Source organism: Cupressus sempervirens, chromosome 11 (genome assembly GCF_028749045.1).
Source record: "Cupressus sempervirens isolate cs-2001-9-10 chromosome 11, ASM2874904v1, whole genome shotgun sequence".
Lineage (NCBI taxonomy): Eukaryota > Viridiplantae > Streptophyta > Pinopsida > Cupressales > Cupressaceae > Cupressus > Cupressus sempervirens.
Genome location: NC_143128.1, coordinates 324,208,496 through 324,225,335, shown reverse-complemented (window position 1 = coordinate 324,225,335; position 16,840 = coordinate 324,208,496).

The window sequence follows — 16,840 nt, the reverse complement described above, 5'->3', positions numbered from 1 at the left end:
ATTGATGTAAATAGTACATACAAGGTACATAGATAACTATAAGGTTTTATAAGTTTCACATAGAAACTTGTAATTACCTAAAGAGAATCAATAAGTAAGACTATACCAAAAGAGGTAGAGATCCAATAGGGAGAGAATTAGTAAGGAAGTGTACTAAAGGAGAAGAATCTTTCAAAGGGAAATGAAACAATAAGAGGAAGAGAATATGTGAGGATCAGTAAGGAAGGATGAAGATGAAGTAAGAATAAATAATAAGTACCCCTGATGCAAAAATTTGTTGAAGAGAACCCATTGCTTAATTTAGAGATATGAATAGTTGTATTACTATAAATGCATACATTTGATTATCTTATGTAATGTTTTGTAATGTAAAATCCTATGTTATGTGCTGACATCAATGCCAAAGGGGGGATTGTTAGCCCCAATTGATGATGTAACTAAGAATGCTATGAATATATGTAAATGATTCATATTAGTTGTTATATTGTTATTGATTTCAAGTCTTAGTTGATTAGATAACATGCTAATTTAGTATAGTTCCATATCATTTGATTGGTGAAGAGGATATGATTGATGTAAAGGATTTGAAGAAAGTATGTTGATGAGAAAGTTGATAAGTATGGTATTTAAGGGGTACTTGACGAGTTGGACATTAATAATGTAATATTGCTTTGATTTTATTGCAATCATGTAATGAGATATACAAGATACATTGAGTGAAAATGTTAAAGAAGAAAGATAATGTTCACCTAGTAACTACAGTTATCACCGAACAATTGGCAAAGCAAGTGAAAATTTAGTGTTAATCGGGTAAGTTTAGTATTGATCAAGTGATGTTTTACTTGAGTGAAATGTTATGTTCTCCTAGTAACAACAAGGAGAATAAGTTTATTAAGATTGAATCCGAGGCCAACTTTTGGTGAAAATAAATAATGTTTGAGAACTTGAAAGGGAGTCAAAGTTTGTTACAAGATCTACTGATGGGAAAATGTAAATAATCAAGGTTTGATGATGGATATTGAAGAAAGATAAGGATGAGCACAAAGTTCTATGAAATTTATATTTTCTAAGTGACTAAATGCAATGAACTTGAGATTTATGATTGTGTTTAAGCAAAAAAATCTAGAAGAATCTAGAAGCAGTGAGTCTACTATTTAAGAAGGAGTTGGAACAAGTTTTGGTTTCTAATTAAGTTGTTGATTTAATGTTGAATGGATGTGGATTATTTTTGAAGGAGGAGAAGATGAAAGAAGAAAAGAAACCAAGAAGAGAAGAGAAAAGATCAAAGAAGAGTTAAGTGCAAATTGGAAGAGAAGGAGTGAATCAACTAGACAAAGATCAAAAGAAAGAGACCGAGAAGAACAAAGATCTAAACAAGAAAGGTAGTGATAAACCTAATAGATCATTTGCACTATTGCTTTCTAACAATTATAGTAGGAAAATATCTTAATTGAGTGGACCTAACAAGTTTTTGGAATCCTATATAGTAACATTTATTAGTGATGTTTGTAAGTCCTTTAGAGAAGGCCACTCTTTAGACAAGATCAAGGAGTGATAAGGTCTAGATGATACTTTGGTGCAAATACACTAACTAAGTCATATTAACAATGTGTATGTAAACCTTTAATAAGGTTGGCTCCTAGCAGAGATCACTTTAGAAGAGTAAAATTTTTGGGTTGTTAGTTCTAGGTGATTTTTCCCTTTATAGGATTTCCACATTAAAAATCTTGGTGTCGAATGTGTGAATGTTGTGTTACAAGTTGGTTTTCATAATATTTAATTTTTAATGCAACTCGGTAACAATTATGTAATAGTAATGTTATAATTTTGATATTTGGTAATAATAGAGATAATAAGTTAATAGTTTGGAGAAAATTGATTATAAGTATTAATTATAAAGTGGAATGAGATCACCAAGTGATTAACTTTTGAAGTTTATAAAGTTTTTTTGGTACTAAACTGAACATTACTAATTCAGCTCCCCTTCCCCCTCCCCCTCTCAGTTATCTAACAAAAATATTAATGGAGATATTAACATAACATTGTAGGAAATAAAATCCTTATAATTCCTTGCAACAATAAAGACATTTCACTCCAATGATCTCATGGGAGAAGGATAATGGTGTTAATTTAGTTAATGATTATTTGTGTAGACATATGATGAAATTAGCTAGGCAAAGACCCAAACCTATATTTAATAATAAACTATAAGTCTCCTAGAAAATAAGATGCTTAATGAAAATAATACCAGTAATAATGAGCCTATTGTACATGATATATTCACGTATTTATGAGACTTTAATGTAGAGTGCAGATAAAATGACAACGAACTAGACTAAACCCAAGAAATCATTGTCAAAATGTAAACTCTATGAACATCCCGTGTTTCCCTAACTACAACAGCTAAGAAAGCTCTTAGACCAACATCTAAGTGATAGTTCTAGAATGAGAGTATGCTTACAATGTAGATCTACAAGAAAGTATGCAAGATATAAGATGAAAAATGCTGATTATATACAAGTAACAACTCTAAAATGCTAGTAAATGGATATATAATGAGCTAAACGTGTGCTAAAGTGATACTAAATAACATGAAAACAAAGCTAAAATGCTATCAAAATGACATGAAATTGCTAAGATGATAACTCAGAATGTGCCTATAGTGAAGATGCCTAAAATTTGGGTCCTTTAGCTCTTGGATTTCCCTCCTATTTATCAAATTTCAAAAGGGATTGGGGTAAGAATTAGGGCTTTTACCTTTGACTGGTGAATGGAGATGAAATTGAAAATATCTCATAAGAGACTAGGAGGAAGAGTCCAACAGACTTGGTTTTGAGGATAAATGAGGATTTTCCCAATTCTTTTAAATGTAAAAGGTGGATTTTCACTTTAGTGAGGACAAATGACTTTATCAATTTAATAAATATTCTATTTAATTTCAATAGTTTATCTTTTTCTTCCTTCCTTTCTGAATTTCATTTTATGATTTTGAATTGTTTTTCTCCTCTTTTTAAAGTTGATTTAGGTCATGTTGATTTGATAGATGATTAATGACCTGATGTGATTTTTGATTTGAAATTCTATCATGTTCTTCTAATTTCCTCCTTAGTTTGCATTGATTGATCAAAATTGTGTAATTTAGGTCTTTGCCAATTTTTGGGTGTCTACGAATGGCCCTCTTTGAGCTAATATACGAAGCATATTAGTTCAAAAACCATCTTGATTTTTTTGATTTTAGGTCAAATTCTAATGGTTGAATGTCTATTTAATGATATTTTGATGTTTCACAGTTGTCATGGTATCTAATTGTTGATGTCTTGATGTCATAATTGTCATTGATTTTGATGATTGATGTTGTGATGTTTTTGCTTGGATACCTTGGTTTTGTTTGATTTGATGTTTGAAATTTTGGCTGAGGTAAAATGTTTTTGATTTTTCAAAAAAATTTGATGCCTTGGTTTGGATGCCCCAATTCGATATGGATATACTACCTCCTCAAAAATGAAATTGGAAAAAAATGAATGTGTCAAAATTAAGGGGGTTGCAATTTTATTTCTGAAATGCTTGATAATAAATAGATAAAGATGATCAAGTTGGTTTAATACAATACCCAATTCATGAAAGTGAGCAAAAGGTTCTAATGATGGGTAGATAAAGCAAAAAAAGGTGATATAAATGCTCTAAAGGAGGGTTAGATAGGTCAAAGGGCCTTTTACCCTTGTTATTCTCACACTCCCCTTTGACATTTGGCAATTTGGAGCTCTAAGCTAGCGAGAATGGTGGTCCCTTTACGAGAGCAGAGATTCAAGAGGGGTCATGAGTATGAGTGTCTAGCTGACTATGGTGCCTCGATAAGTCATCAAGATGCTCCATTTTTAAAATTTTTGTATTTGTACCTAAATTTTGTGAATTTTGTGCAAATTTTTATGGTAGATGTGGTAGTTTAGCTATTTTAGTGCATTTACATTTTCTTGCAGGGCATTTGAAATATTATAGTGCATTTGAACAATGTTGTAGCACATACGTAGAATGAAGTAGCACATATGAAACCCTACCTTAGGAGAAAAATAACACATTCATTAGGAAAATATTGCATATGTAGCTTTAAATAGCGCATCTAGATGTTTAGGCATATTTGATTGATTTTGTAGCACATATGCATTATGTTTTAATGCTCTTGTTTCAAATAACACTTATGCATTGTTAAATAGCACATATGATCATATTAATGGTGCTTGTACTCTTATAGTGGATCCGATACATAAAATAACACTTTTGAGTTTCTTAATAACACATATGTCTATTTTAGCACATTTGATTAATCTAGTAGCACATATATTCTAGGAAATATTGCGAATGTATGTTTAAGCACATATGCTTGTTAAAGTGTCACTAATGTGGACTTGAAGAGAAAAAATAGATTGTAAAACCCTAATTGAGAGTAAGATAATACAAAAGGCAAGATTTTAGGTCCATTAGCGATGGATTCATCATAGCGAGTAAACAATAGCAATCAGGTAGTCATGAAGTAATGTCTTAGGATCAATCTAATGATAGATAGATAAAGAATGATGTCCCTGCTTAGGATACAGAGTAGGGAAAATAAACAGGTCCTGCTCATAATAGAGAAGGAAAAGTAACAGGTCCAAGATAGAACCAATAGCTAATTAACTAGATATGGATAGTAGATTGATGTATGATAGTCACTTGGGATGAAAACTGACATTGTTGTTTGGTTGTTTGATGAAAAGTAGGTACATGGGAGAAAGTTCATGGTGTGAGGATTGTATCCATGGCTTCTAGAGTCTATAGGTAGATTGTCAGATGGGGATCTCTAGGTGATAGACAGCTGTGGGTTCACCTATTTACTATAAATGCCCTAGTTCCAAGTGAACAGATGGCTATTAACAACAGTGGCCAAGTGATGGCACTCAGACCGCAACACCTTTCATTTGCCTATGGGTGAGATGATTGTGACACCGAAGGATGTATATTGATTATTGAAGATCCTGAGAGTCAGAGATTTGGTGCGCTATGATTAGACTACAAATGGCTCTACATTCAAAGATTTTTTTGGAGATGACAACATTGGAGATGTCAGTGTATCATGATTTCAGATGTTGCAGTATGAGCCATTGCCGGTGGTGTTCGCTAGCTTGATAGGAGGGCTTTTGTTTCCAGACAGACAAGGGCAAGGATGTCTAGTTGGATGGGGCCATTTGATATAGGACATGATTGATCAACCATGAAGATTTTCATGGGGCAGCTATGGGGCAGCTACATATTGGCCCACTTATATCATGACTTGCATTAGGTTGTATATTCTAGAGGCTCGTCACTATCAACAGGGGTGATATTGTTATAGCTATGGACATGGGAGCATCTACCCATTACTCATCTGATATGTGTGTGACAATGTCCTCATGATATGTCTTATATATACTTACTCTGATGTGATCATGTAGCCCCATCTGGGTAAGACGAAGTATTGGCAACAAATATTGGATGACATTGATGAGGTCATATGGAGATCGTACATGTTTATTGAGTGGTGGACTAAGGACGATGATGAGATGGTATATTTCTTTGGCCCAAGATATTTTCTTAGCTGGGTGCTTGTAATGATAGAGAGATTTTGTTTTAGGTGGGTTGTGAGATAGTTTGGGTGGTGGTAGGGCATGCCATAGGGGTCAACATATTATGCTCGAGTTTAGTTAGAGAGGGAAGTGTGGGGGTTGACCTTGGAGTATGAGGCTTTCTTTGAGGCCTTTCTTTAGATGATAGATATGCCACAACCATAAGCATTGAGAGATGGAGAGCCAGATGTAGGGATGGAGGGGGATTATGTATGATGGTTCTGTGAACATCCAATTTTGAGATACACAGATCCAATAGAGCCTATTCCTAGGATTGATGAGTAGTCGAGTGAAGGAGAGGATGGGAATGATGAGGATGGCAGCTAGGGGAGAGGTAGAGGAAGGTAGTGGGCTAGAAGGAGAGCTAGAGGTGTAGTTAGAGCATGGGGGAGATATAGAGGGTGAGGCCAAGTAGTAATGGTAGTACCAAAGAGGGGTGTTGCATGAGGTCTAGTGTAGAGGCTAGGAGATGTGGGTGTAGGGAGGGTTGGAGGGATCCAAGGTTGTGGAGGTGCGAGGATGAGAGGAGGGATGTGTATTGGTGCAGGATCATGTCAGTGGGACAGTGGTATTGGGCAAGGCCAGACAGAGTAGGTGAAGGCTGGGTTACCTAATGATGTATAGTTTATATAGTGATAGAGGCTATAGGTACAAGTTTTGATCAGAGATCCATAAGATTTATAGCCACAAGGGCAGAAGTAGGTGCTATCGGATGTGCAACCACCACTAGAGAGGCTAGTAGGATCTACTAATTTAGAGGTTTGGATGAGTGCCATGGAGACTCGAATGGGTGAGTTGATGAGTACAGTACTAGCTTTTATAGAATCAATGACACTGACGCCACCACCGCTACCACCACCACCGAGACAGATGGGGCTTCGACCAGTCAAATACCCATAGTTGCACACATCGCAGTGATGATAGATGCAATCAAGTAGGCTCCATGAGAGGATATGAGTGCCCCCAGTGAGAAAGGACCTTCGGGTTAGCCACCTATGCATGGATGGGTGGATATTATTTATTATGGCATTACTCATCATTATGTTTTGATATCCATTTGATATGCATACTGATGTACTTGGTCATCATTTTATATTCATGTGGATAGACATTGTGAGCTTTTGATGTTCATGTCACATGATCATTTGGATGTTCCTTGTTGATGCAGTCCATATTATGTTCATGTTGATTTGATTCTTTTGATATATTGTTTGATCTTTTTCTTTATGAGATATCCGAGCTTATTGATGTTTAGACATGTGCACTTGTTATGTCATGGACTCATGTACGCATGTGATGGTATGATTTGATGGATATGGTAGTAATAGATATTGTTATATGTATGAATGATTAATATAGCATGATATGTGGGTAATGAATGAAGGAATTAAATGGTATGTAAAAATAAAAATGTAATGTGCTAGTATGAATGTAATGAAATAGGCATGAATGAAATACGGTGAAATGAAATTTGATGTAATGCAATGTCATGTAATGATAGAAAATGAAAATTGTAATGAGATTTGATGTAATGAAATGTGATGTATGTAATGGAATGAAATGTGAGGTAATAATATGAAATGTAATGAAAATGGAATGTCATAAATGAAATATAAGGTAATAATATGAAATGTAATGAAAGAAATGTGATGTAACAAAGGGGAATGAAATGAAAAAATGTGAAAAAATGTGATGGAATAGAATGAATGTGTAAACCAAATGAAAATTGTAAATGAATAGAAATATAATGGATAGAAATGAAATAGGAATGTGATAAGATATAATGTAATGAAATGAAATTTTTTAATGAATGGAAATGTAATGAAACAAAGTGGAAATGAAATGAAATGAAATGGAAATGTTATAAACTATAATGTAATGAAATGAAATGAAATTTGTAAGTGAATGAAAATGTAATGAAATGAAGTGGAAATGTTATAAATTGTAATGTGATGAAATGAAATGAAATTTGTAAGTGAATGAGAATGGAATGAAATGAGGTGGAAATGAAATGAAATGAAAATGTGATGGAACATGTAAAGGAGATGAGAAGATGAGGTGAATGAAAGGGAAAAATGAAAGGAAATGAATGTGTTAGAGATGAAAAGGCATGGAATGGGACTCAACCTTTGAGATTCAAAAGCCATGAAATAAAACTTGAGACCTTAGTAAGAATAGGTGAAGCAGTGAATGCGTAAAACATGATGAATGGTATAATGAATAAGTGACCATGATTGTTTGAGATTTGAAAGCCACAAAATGAAATAGGTGGAATAGATGATAGGTGAGAATGAAGTGTGATGCAAGGTGGTAGTGTTGTGATGAGATTGAGTCCAATAGTTGAGTGTTAACTGTACATGAGTATGCTAGTTTGTGAATTGTTCTTGGATAACCTCACTCATTTTGTTTAGCTATTTTGTTGATCATTGTTGATGAGACTTGTTGGTGTGTTATCTTGATTTATGTGCCAACCGTGTGTTCACAAAAGACCCAAGATGAAAATGCAAACTAAATGAATGCAACTATCTATCATTTTTATTGTAAGAGATGCGCATTAACTATCATTATAGAGTGTTTAATAAAAAGTGACCAAGTACAACCACCACTAGCTTAGCTATGGTGATATGAATACTGTGTCACACCAAGAAGTACCACCAACATGGACAATGTACATGAAAAGTATGAAAAATACTGAAAAACAAACATTATAATTGTAGTAAAGAAAATAGGCACATAAATAGTCACATATTAGATAAAAGACCTCACCTAAGATATCATACAAAATTGGTAGAGGTATACATTGCCTTCCAAACAAGAGGAGGTGGTTACAATGGGCACCAATAATGCATGAAATTAGAGGAACACTGGAGTTGAACAGTGAAAAACCAAAGGAAAATAAAATATCATGAATTCATCTTGGTACCTCTAGTCAAGTAGATTATTGAGGTACTAGAAGTTCATAATAGTAGAAAAAACTATTATTTGCAGACCAAGAGTGCTAAAATTTGTGTGCAATAGTGTCAAGTTTGTTCAAATCTTCTTGGAAGTAACTATTGTATAAGTCTGATAACAAAGCATGAGATGTGTCAGCAGTGATTTAGTAGTGGATTCTATCTGGTGATATGCATTGGCATGAATTAAGGCATCTAAATGTTAGAGCTCAGTGTCAAGTGTACTTGGTACTGGTGTGGTGGGATGTAGAGGGTAGGCACATAGTAAGGCCAATAAAGAATGAGTCTAGGCAAGCAACAAACATAGATAGGAAAATAACATGGAGATAGAATGAAGCAAGGTGAAGAGTATAGTGTGGCCATCGAGTTTATGAAGAAGTATGAGGAGGTTTGTAAGTGAAAGCATGTTGGGCTCACCAAATTAGTCACAGTAGGATGGTGATGCTAGCCAAGGAAGGTGGATTTGGCAAGGGAAGAGAGTGAAGCACACTCAATAGACCTTTGAGGAACTGGTGTATTAGTCCAAACTTCAAGCATTAGTTCAAAATTAGGGTGAATCAAGTCATGCTGGACAAAGGTTTAAAGATGTAGGGGTGAGGATGGAAGAAACACCCTTGACATTGTTAATGATGTTGTTAGGGAATACAACATAGTAGGCATTGTAGGTGGTGTTGGATGATGAGCTAATGATGCAAGCAAATAATAGTCTACCTAGAATGACAAAGAGTGTGTCAAGAGTGTCAAAGGAGGTTGAGGAGATAAAATCTCCTAAAAAGTCTATGGGAAAAGCTTTGAAGGAGGTAGAATATGTTAGTGTGGGTGAGGTGATGAGTTGAGCATGTCAGTTGATTAGTCTCAGGATTCTGGGCCAAGGGTGAATGGAAGGAGAAGCAAGTGGTGTGAATGTAGAGGAGCCACAACTAGAGGTAGGGGGTGGAGATCAATCATGAAGTGACATAGAAGAATTATGGAGAATGTTGGCCATAGAGAGAGTTTGGGCTGAGAATGTTAAATAGGAAGTCACATTTTTGCTGGGGTTGATGGAGAAGGTGTCAGAAGATGGAGCACAAATGGAGGTAAGATGAATCCAAGCGGTGGTGAATATGAAGTGGTTGCAGGTGGGGCAATCATTAGTGGAGGGAAATAATGTGGGGATTTAGGAAGAGTGGTAACAAGCTTAAAGGTTGCAAAAATCTCTAAAGATGATGCAAGTGGGTTTGGAGAGTGTGCAAAATGAGCTGATGTTATTGCAGTCACAATCTGAGTTGTTTAGGGAGGCAATCATGAAATCAAACTCTTTTTCATTGAAACTATAGGAGTGGTAAGCATTGAGTGAGTTGAAGGTGAGATAGTTGTAGTACTAGTTGGGTAAGGCAAAAGTGGATGTGGAGTGTGGGTGAATAGTGATTGATTAGATGTAGCAGGAGTGCGATGTGGCCCAACGAGCGATCACTATACCAAGGATAAACAAACTGGTGGAGAATGTGTTTGTGGAGATGCAACAGACAACAAAGGTACACTAGAAAGCTACTTATTATATGGTACGTTATCATCAGGTGTTCCTGAACAAGAACCATCAAGAAGCATAGTTTGTGGATAGGGAATTTACACAACTATTGAATGCACAATTAGGTGGTGGTAGTGTTGGAATTCTTTTAGAATAACTGAGATGGGGGGTGAATTAGTTATTCAAGGTCTAGATGTACAAATAAAACTTTTCACAATTCAATGAACCCATAAAACATTCTTAACCATGCATGCATTCATTGTGTATTACCTAAAACTGATATGTTACTTTCAAATCAACATGTAGAAATGTAAAGCATAAAACACAACATATCCATCAACACATTTGACACAATGATTTAACGTGAAAACCCAATTTGGGAAACCACTAGTAACATGCTACTCCTTTTTCAATCTTCTAAACTGATGCCTTGTTAAAGGCCAACCTTGTTAAAGGTTACAATACACACTGTTAAATGTGACCCAGTTAAGGGATTTCAATCACCTTGTTTAAATATTTGTCAATGATTGTTAAGTCAACCTTAATCCAAAGGATTTACCCTAGGCTGATAAAATTGTTAGAAAGTAACAATAAAGCTTTGATTTGATACAACTTACAACCTTACTTGCTGATTATAGATCACTATTCAGTCCTCAATTCTACTAGGCTTCCAATCATTGTAGCTCTGACAGCTTGTTCACCCTTCAAGCATTCATCCTCTTTAAGCCTTCTTGCTTAGTATGCCATTCCAAACTTATTCTCTTGGGTCGCTTGATGAAGCAAAACCCCTTTCCTTCTCCTTGTCAGATTTTTGCATCAAAACTCTCTAACCTCTTTGCTTCATTACTAGACATTCCTAGGTATAGGAAATTAGAACTCTTTTCTTGCTCATTATCATCACCAAAATTAGGGTTTTCAATGGATTAGGTAGGATACAATGTATCTACCCCATATCTTGTCTTTTCTAGAAAATTCTCCTAGAATCCATTTGAATTCACCTCTAAAATGGTTTACATAAGATTATGTGCCTCCAGCTCATCAATCTTATCTTCCTCCTAATTCACAAGTTCCAAGAAAACAAACTTTTTGACTTTTATTTGGAAAATCTTTGATCTTTGTCATAATGCAATAGCTTGACATTATCAATCTTTTGATGCTTGGTACATACTCTCCTACTCGACATTTACTATAAAATCACTCGGCATCAACTAGATTTTATTGGTGCTTGACATCAACTAAAAATTACTCGGCATCAAATAACTTTCTTGGCTTGCACAAACTTTGCTCGACACCTACTATCAACTTGGTCAAGCTTGGAAAATGAACTTTTTTTAACCTTATTCTTTTGAACTTTCTAAGTGTAGCTAGTCATTTTGTAACTTAAAGTAGATCATCAATACATTATGTTATCACTGTCTTAACTAATTCTTTCACTTCAATACATAATCATAACTCAACCTTTCCTCTAGGTACTTTTGTTACATCTTGTTGATCAAATCCTCCTCATCAATCAACTAAGTAATAGTGCTTGAAACATATAAGCAATTGTCTTACCAACATGTAGTAGGTTTGACATTAGTGACAAAACAATGATTGAAACACACAATATTCTTCAACAATCTTTTTCTTTCACTCAAATAATCTTTTCAATCATACATCAATAGGTAGGTTTCTGATTCCCATGGGTGTAGTGTGGGTACGTAGAGGATTGACACTAGGGGCTTCTTTCTCTAGGGTTGGGTATGAAGAAACACCATTGATTAGACACCTTGTCTTGCCACCTCCTCTAGGGAGGCCAGTATAAATGATTCGCTAGATGCTATGTGAATGTAATGTTGTCATTACCATCATAATAGAAGAAAATTTGCATTTGTTTTTGTGGCAAGAAAAAGGAGAATTGATGTTGATGTTAATGTGTCAGATAAACATTATCGTGTTTGTTTTTAATATTTTCAAAATTTATTTGGATGTTTTTGGCATTTTGAGGAATATGTGGATGTTTTTGGAATTTTTGATAGATATTTAAATGTTTTCAAAATTTTTTATAGATATTTGAATGTTTTTGGGATTTTGGATAGATATTCAAATATTTTTGGGATTTTGGCAAATATTTGGGAAAGGTTGCAATCTCCATAAAAGTGGGAACAATACAATCTGTAGAAGAAGAAAGACCTTTACTTGTATGTGGGGAACTAAATATCTATGTGGGCTCTTAATGAAAGATGGGTACAAACTTGCCTAACATTTGGAGAGCTGCATTATTTAAGGTGGAAAAAGTAGAAAGTGCTAAACCATGAATTGTGAGGCACAATTCTGTATACGTTGATAGCCTTTACAAACAAGCTTAAGACCAAATTTTGGATTTTATCTAGGTGTGTGTTGAGATGGATGCTCACGGGGCTTGTGAAAAGGTGTTAAGGCCAATGAGAGGCGTTGATGGCCAAAAGAGCCCAAGTGGGACCTTAAAAAAGACACTTGAGGGTTCGGGAAGGATGTTTGGATTTTGAAAATGGTGCTTGGTGCCTAAAAAGGCATTTGAGGGCCCTAGAAGGTGCTTAAGGACCTAAGAAGTCACTTTGAGAGCTTGAAAAGACAAAATAAGGCTTTGAAAAAGGTGTTTGGGCCTAAAAAGGTGCTTCAGGGGCCTAAAAGGACAAAGAAAGGCCTTGAAAAAGGCACTTATGGCCTAAAAGGTGTTTTAAGGGCCTAAAAAAGGTGCTTGAGGGCTTTGAAAAAGGCACTTTTGCCTAAAAAGGCATTTGAGGGTCAAAAAAGGCGCTTGAGGGCTAAAAAAGGCACCTTAGGGGTCAAAAAGGAGAGCAGATCGTGGAAATCCCTCAAACTTATGCTTACTTATCTTGTGCCCCTTGTTAGGTGATGATGAAAGAGTTCAATGGATATTTGGGCCTTTGAGGATAGCATTGATATATTTTTTGAAGGGATCTAGATCAATCATGGCCACTGCAACATAAATAAGACTAATAATCTATCAAGAATTGTTGTTCTTGACAAGAGGAAAGAAGAAGGGACTCTACTAGTTGTGCTAGATTTTCCAAAGCCCAACAAGATGTTTCAAGACATAACTATGTTTCTTCATAATGCATTTGAGGCACCCTTTATCATTTTTCCATAGTTAATAGAGCAATAAAACATGTCTTAAAATATTTAAGTATTTTTCAATATAGTGGGCCTCACCATTGATTTCATATAAAATCGAACGAGGTACGCAAACCTGTGCCAAAGGAGTAGCAAATATAGATAGACACCAGTTTGACATGAAATCAATGGATCATCAGTTTGAAAAATACATCAACAATTTATGCATAATTAAATAGCCCATTTGAGTTGAAGTGAACCATGTTTGACTAGAAATTTGGGGAGTTGCTAATTTTTTTGAATTTTTCAGCTATTTTTGGCAATTATTACCCACTTTTGAATGTTTTTGGTAATTTTGGACAATCTTTGGATGTTTTTGAAACTTTTTGACAATTTTTGAATGTTTTTGATAATTTTTGACAAATTTTGGATGTTTTTGATAATTTTTGAATGTTTTTGATATTTTTTTACAATTTTTAAATGTTTTTGATAAATTTTTGACAAATTTTGGATGTTTTTGGTAATTTTTGACAATGTTTGAATGTTTTTGGTAATTTTTACAATTTTGGAACTGGTGGGAGTGAAACAAGGATGTGAGTAAGATTTGTTGGACTGTGGAGATAACTAGGACCATGTGGAGGCACCTAAAGAGTCAAGGAGGCCAAAGTGGGCCAAAAGGGCTAACCATGGGATCAGGGAGCTATATTGGAGATGATGGAGGAAAAAAGGATTTTTGGGACATCAAATGGATTGAATAAAAGCTAAAATGGATATTGGGAATGATTGACCATGGCAGATAGCTGAGATGTGCACTGATTTTCCTATAATTCATGTTTGTGGTATCTCAATACATAATCTGACTCCATGTTTCTCCTGATTTGTTGTTTTTCCATTTGGTGTTGTTATACTGACTATCTCTGCTACTATGAACTATATCTAATATAAAGAAACCACTGAAATGGAACCCACAAGCGTGTCTCAATTGGGTATGTGTGAAATTAACTCAACTATGCTAGGTAAGCCACAAACAAGTAAAATTTATCTCTGAGGAAGTTGCTTGAGTAATGTCTTGATTGTCTTTCTGCATTAAAGGACTTGTGTTGTTTAGGGAAGTCCAAAGATGCTATCTCTCACTCCTTTTGAAACCAAACGTGGCATTTCTCACTTTTTTTGTACCAATTTTTTTTTTTTTTGTTGTTGTTATTTTCTGGTGTGTTTGATTTTTTGATTCTTTTGGTATTTTTGGTGATGGTGTTTTTCCTCAAAGCCTTAAACATAGAAATTTTTGAGGTGAATGCTATTGATGAGCTCTTCTAGGTTTGCACCATCACAATTTGAAAGTCTGTAAGTAGTAGTCCCAAAAGACTCTATGATAATGTAAGGACCAATCCAGTTTGCCTCCCATTTTCCTTTCTTTTCCCTAGAAACTTGGTTCTTAGGGTTTTCTTAGAGCACTAGGTCACCAATTTGAAAGACATGGGATTTGAGCTTTTTTTTCATGTACTACACATTGATGTTCTTGTAATAATTCTAACTACTCTAGATGAGCCACTCTATCATCCTCATCTGATAGGAAATCACGAAGAGTAACTCTCAAAGATGGGATCTCAACCTCTAAGGGAAGAATGAGTTTGCAATCGTAAACCAAGAAGAAGGGTCTTGCACTTGTAGGTGTCCTAACACTCATCATATAGCCCCAAAGGATGAGGTTCTACTGTAAGCACCAATCTCTACCAATATCATTGATGATTCTTTTGAGAATGTTGATAATTGTCTTGTTGGTGGCCTTTGCTTGGCCATTGCCTTGGGGATAATAAGTTGACAAGGATTAGACAATTCATCAATTATTTGATTCTTAAAGTACAAGGTGTTATTAGTAAGATTGGTATGAGGTATTCCAAATTGACAAATGATATGGTTTAGAATGAAGGAAGAGATTTGTTTTCCTATAGAGTTGGCAAGTGGCATTGCTTCAACCCACTTGGTGAAGTATTCTATGGCAATGATAATCCATTTATGTCTACCATAGGAAGGTGGGTGGATAGCTCCAATCAAATCAAATCCCCACTGATAAAAAGGCCATAGTGTGCCCAAAGGGTTGAGCTCTTGAGCTGGTGCATGAATAAGGTTATGATTTGACATTCTTTGCAAGTTTCAACATAGTCGATAGAATCCTTTTCCATGGTTGGCCAAAAATAACCCATCCTAAGAATCTTCTTTGCTAGTGTAAACCCACTGGAGTGTGACCCACAGATCCTTGCATGGAATTCTTGTAGAGTGACTCTCAACTCATCCTTTTTAAGATAGCTAAACAAAGTACCATCAAGACCCTTCCTATACAACGTATCAGCCACCAAAGTGTAGCATAAGGTCTATCAAATTAAATTACATCTTTGGTTGCATGAGCGGTTAGATGGGATGGTGTTATCATGGAGGTAAGTGATGATGGGGTTATACTAGAGGGAATCAGGAGTGTCTAAATGAAAAACAATAAGAGAATCAAGTTGAGTAAACACAGGTTGAACCACCTCTTCTACTAAGAACTCATACCTCTTGTGCTGCTCCAGTAATTGAAGCAAGGAGGCCAAGGTGGCCATGGCATCTACTACTTTATTCTTATCTCTGGGATTTTTTTCAAAAGTAATATGAACAAAACATGCCTTAAATGTGTCAACCATATGTTTGTAAGGCAATAACTTTTCATCCTTGGTCTAATATGTGTCAGTGATTTGATTGATGACCAATTAGGAATCTCCATAAAATTTTAACACTGTTAGTTTCCATTCTAAAGCTAGTTTGAGGCCTAAGATCAAAGCTTCATATTCTACCATGTTGTTGGTATAGGGGAAAATTAGTTTGTAGGATTTGGGGATGGTAACACCCAATGGTGTGATGAATAAGATATCGGTGCCTGAACCATGACGTGTATAAGAACCATCAAAATAGAGCTTCCAAGTTACCAATTCTGTTTGAAGAATGTGCATATCTTAAAAATCAGCTAAGATAGGATTTGAGCTCTCTATAGGTGTATTTTTTAATTGGTCGGCAATGACCTATCCTTTAATTTCTTTCCCATCAACATACTCAATATCAAACTCACTTAGGATCATCACCCACTTGGCCAATCTACTTGTTAATGTTATTTTGCTGAGGAGGTATTTGAGGGGATCAATCTTGGATATGAGGTTAACCTTATATGTCAATAGATAATGGTGCAATTTTTGGGAAGAAAAAAAAGGCTAAACAAGCCTTTTCAATAAATGTGTAATTGAGCTCATAGTTGACCATGGTATGATTGATGTAATAGATGGCCCTTTATTTTCCATGGTCATTTTCTTGTGCTAAGAGGGATCGTATTGATTTATCCATTAGGGAAATGTATAACAATACTAGTTTGTGTGATACTGGATGTACCACATGGGCTGATTCATCAAGTAGTTTTTGAGTAAATCAAAAGCCTTTTGACACTAATCATCCCATTTAAAAATTATGTCTTTATGTAATACATGGGTGAAAGGTACACACTTCTCTACTAGCTGGGAAATGAAATGATTGATTGATTGAAGCCTTCCTTGGAGAGAACGTAGCTAACTCAGGTTCTTCAGAGGTTGCATGTTGACTACGGCTTGTACCTTTTTATGATCAACTTC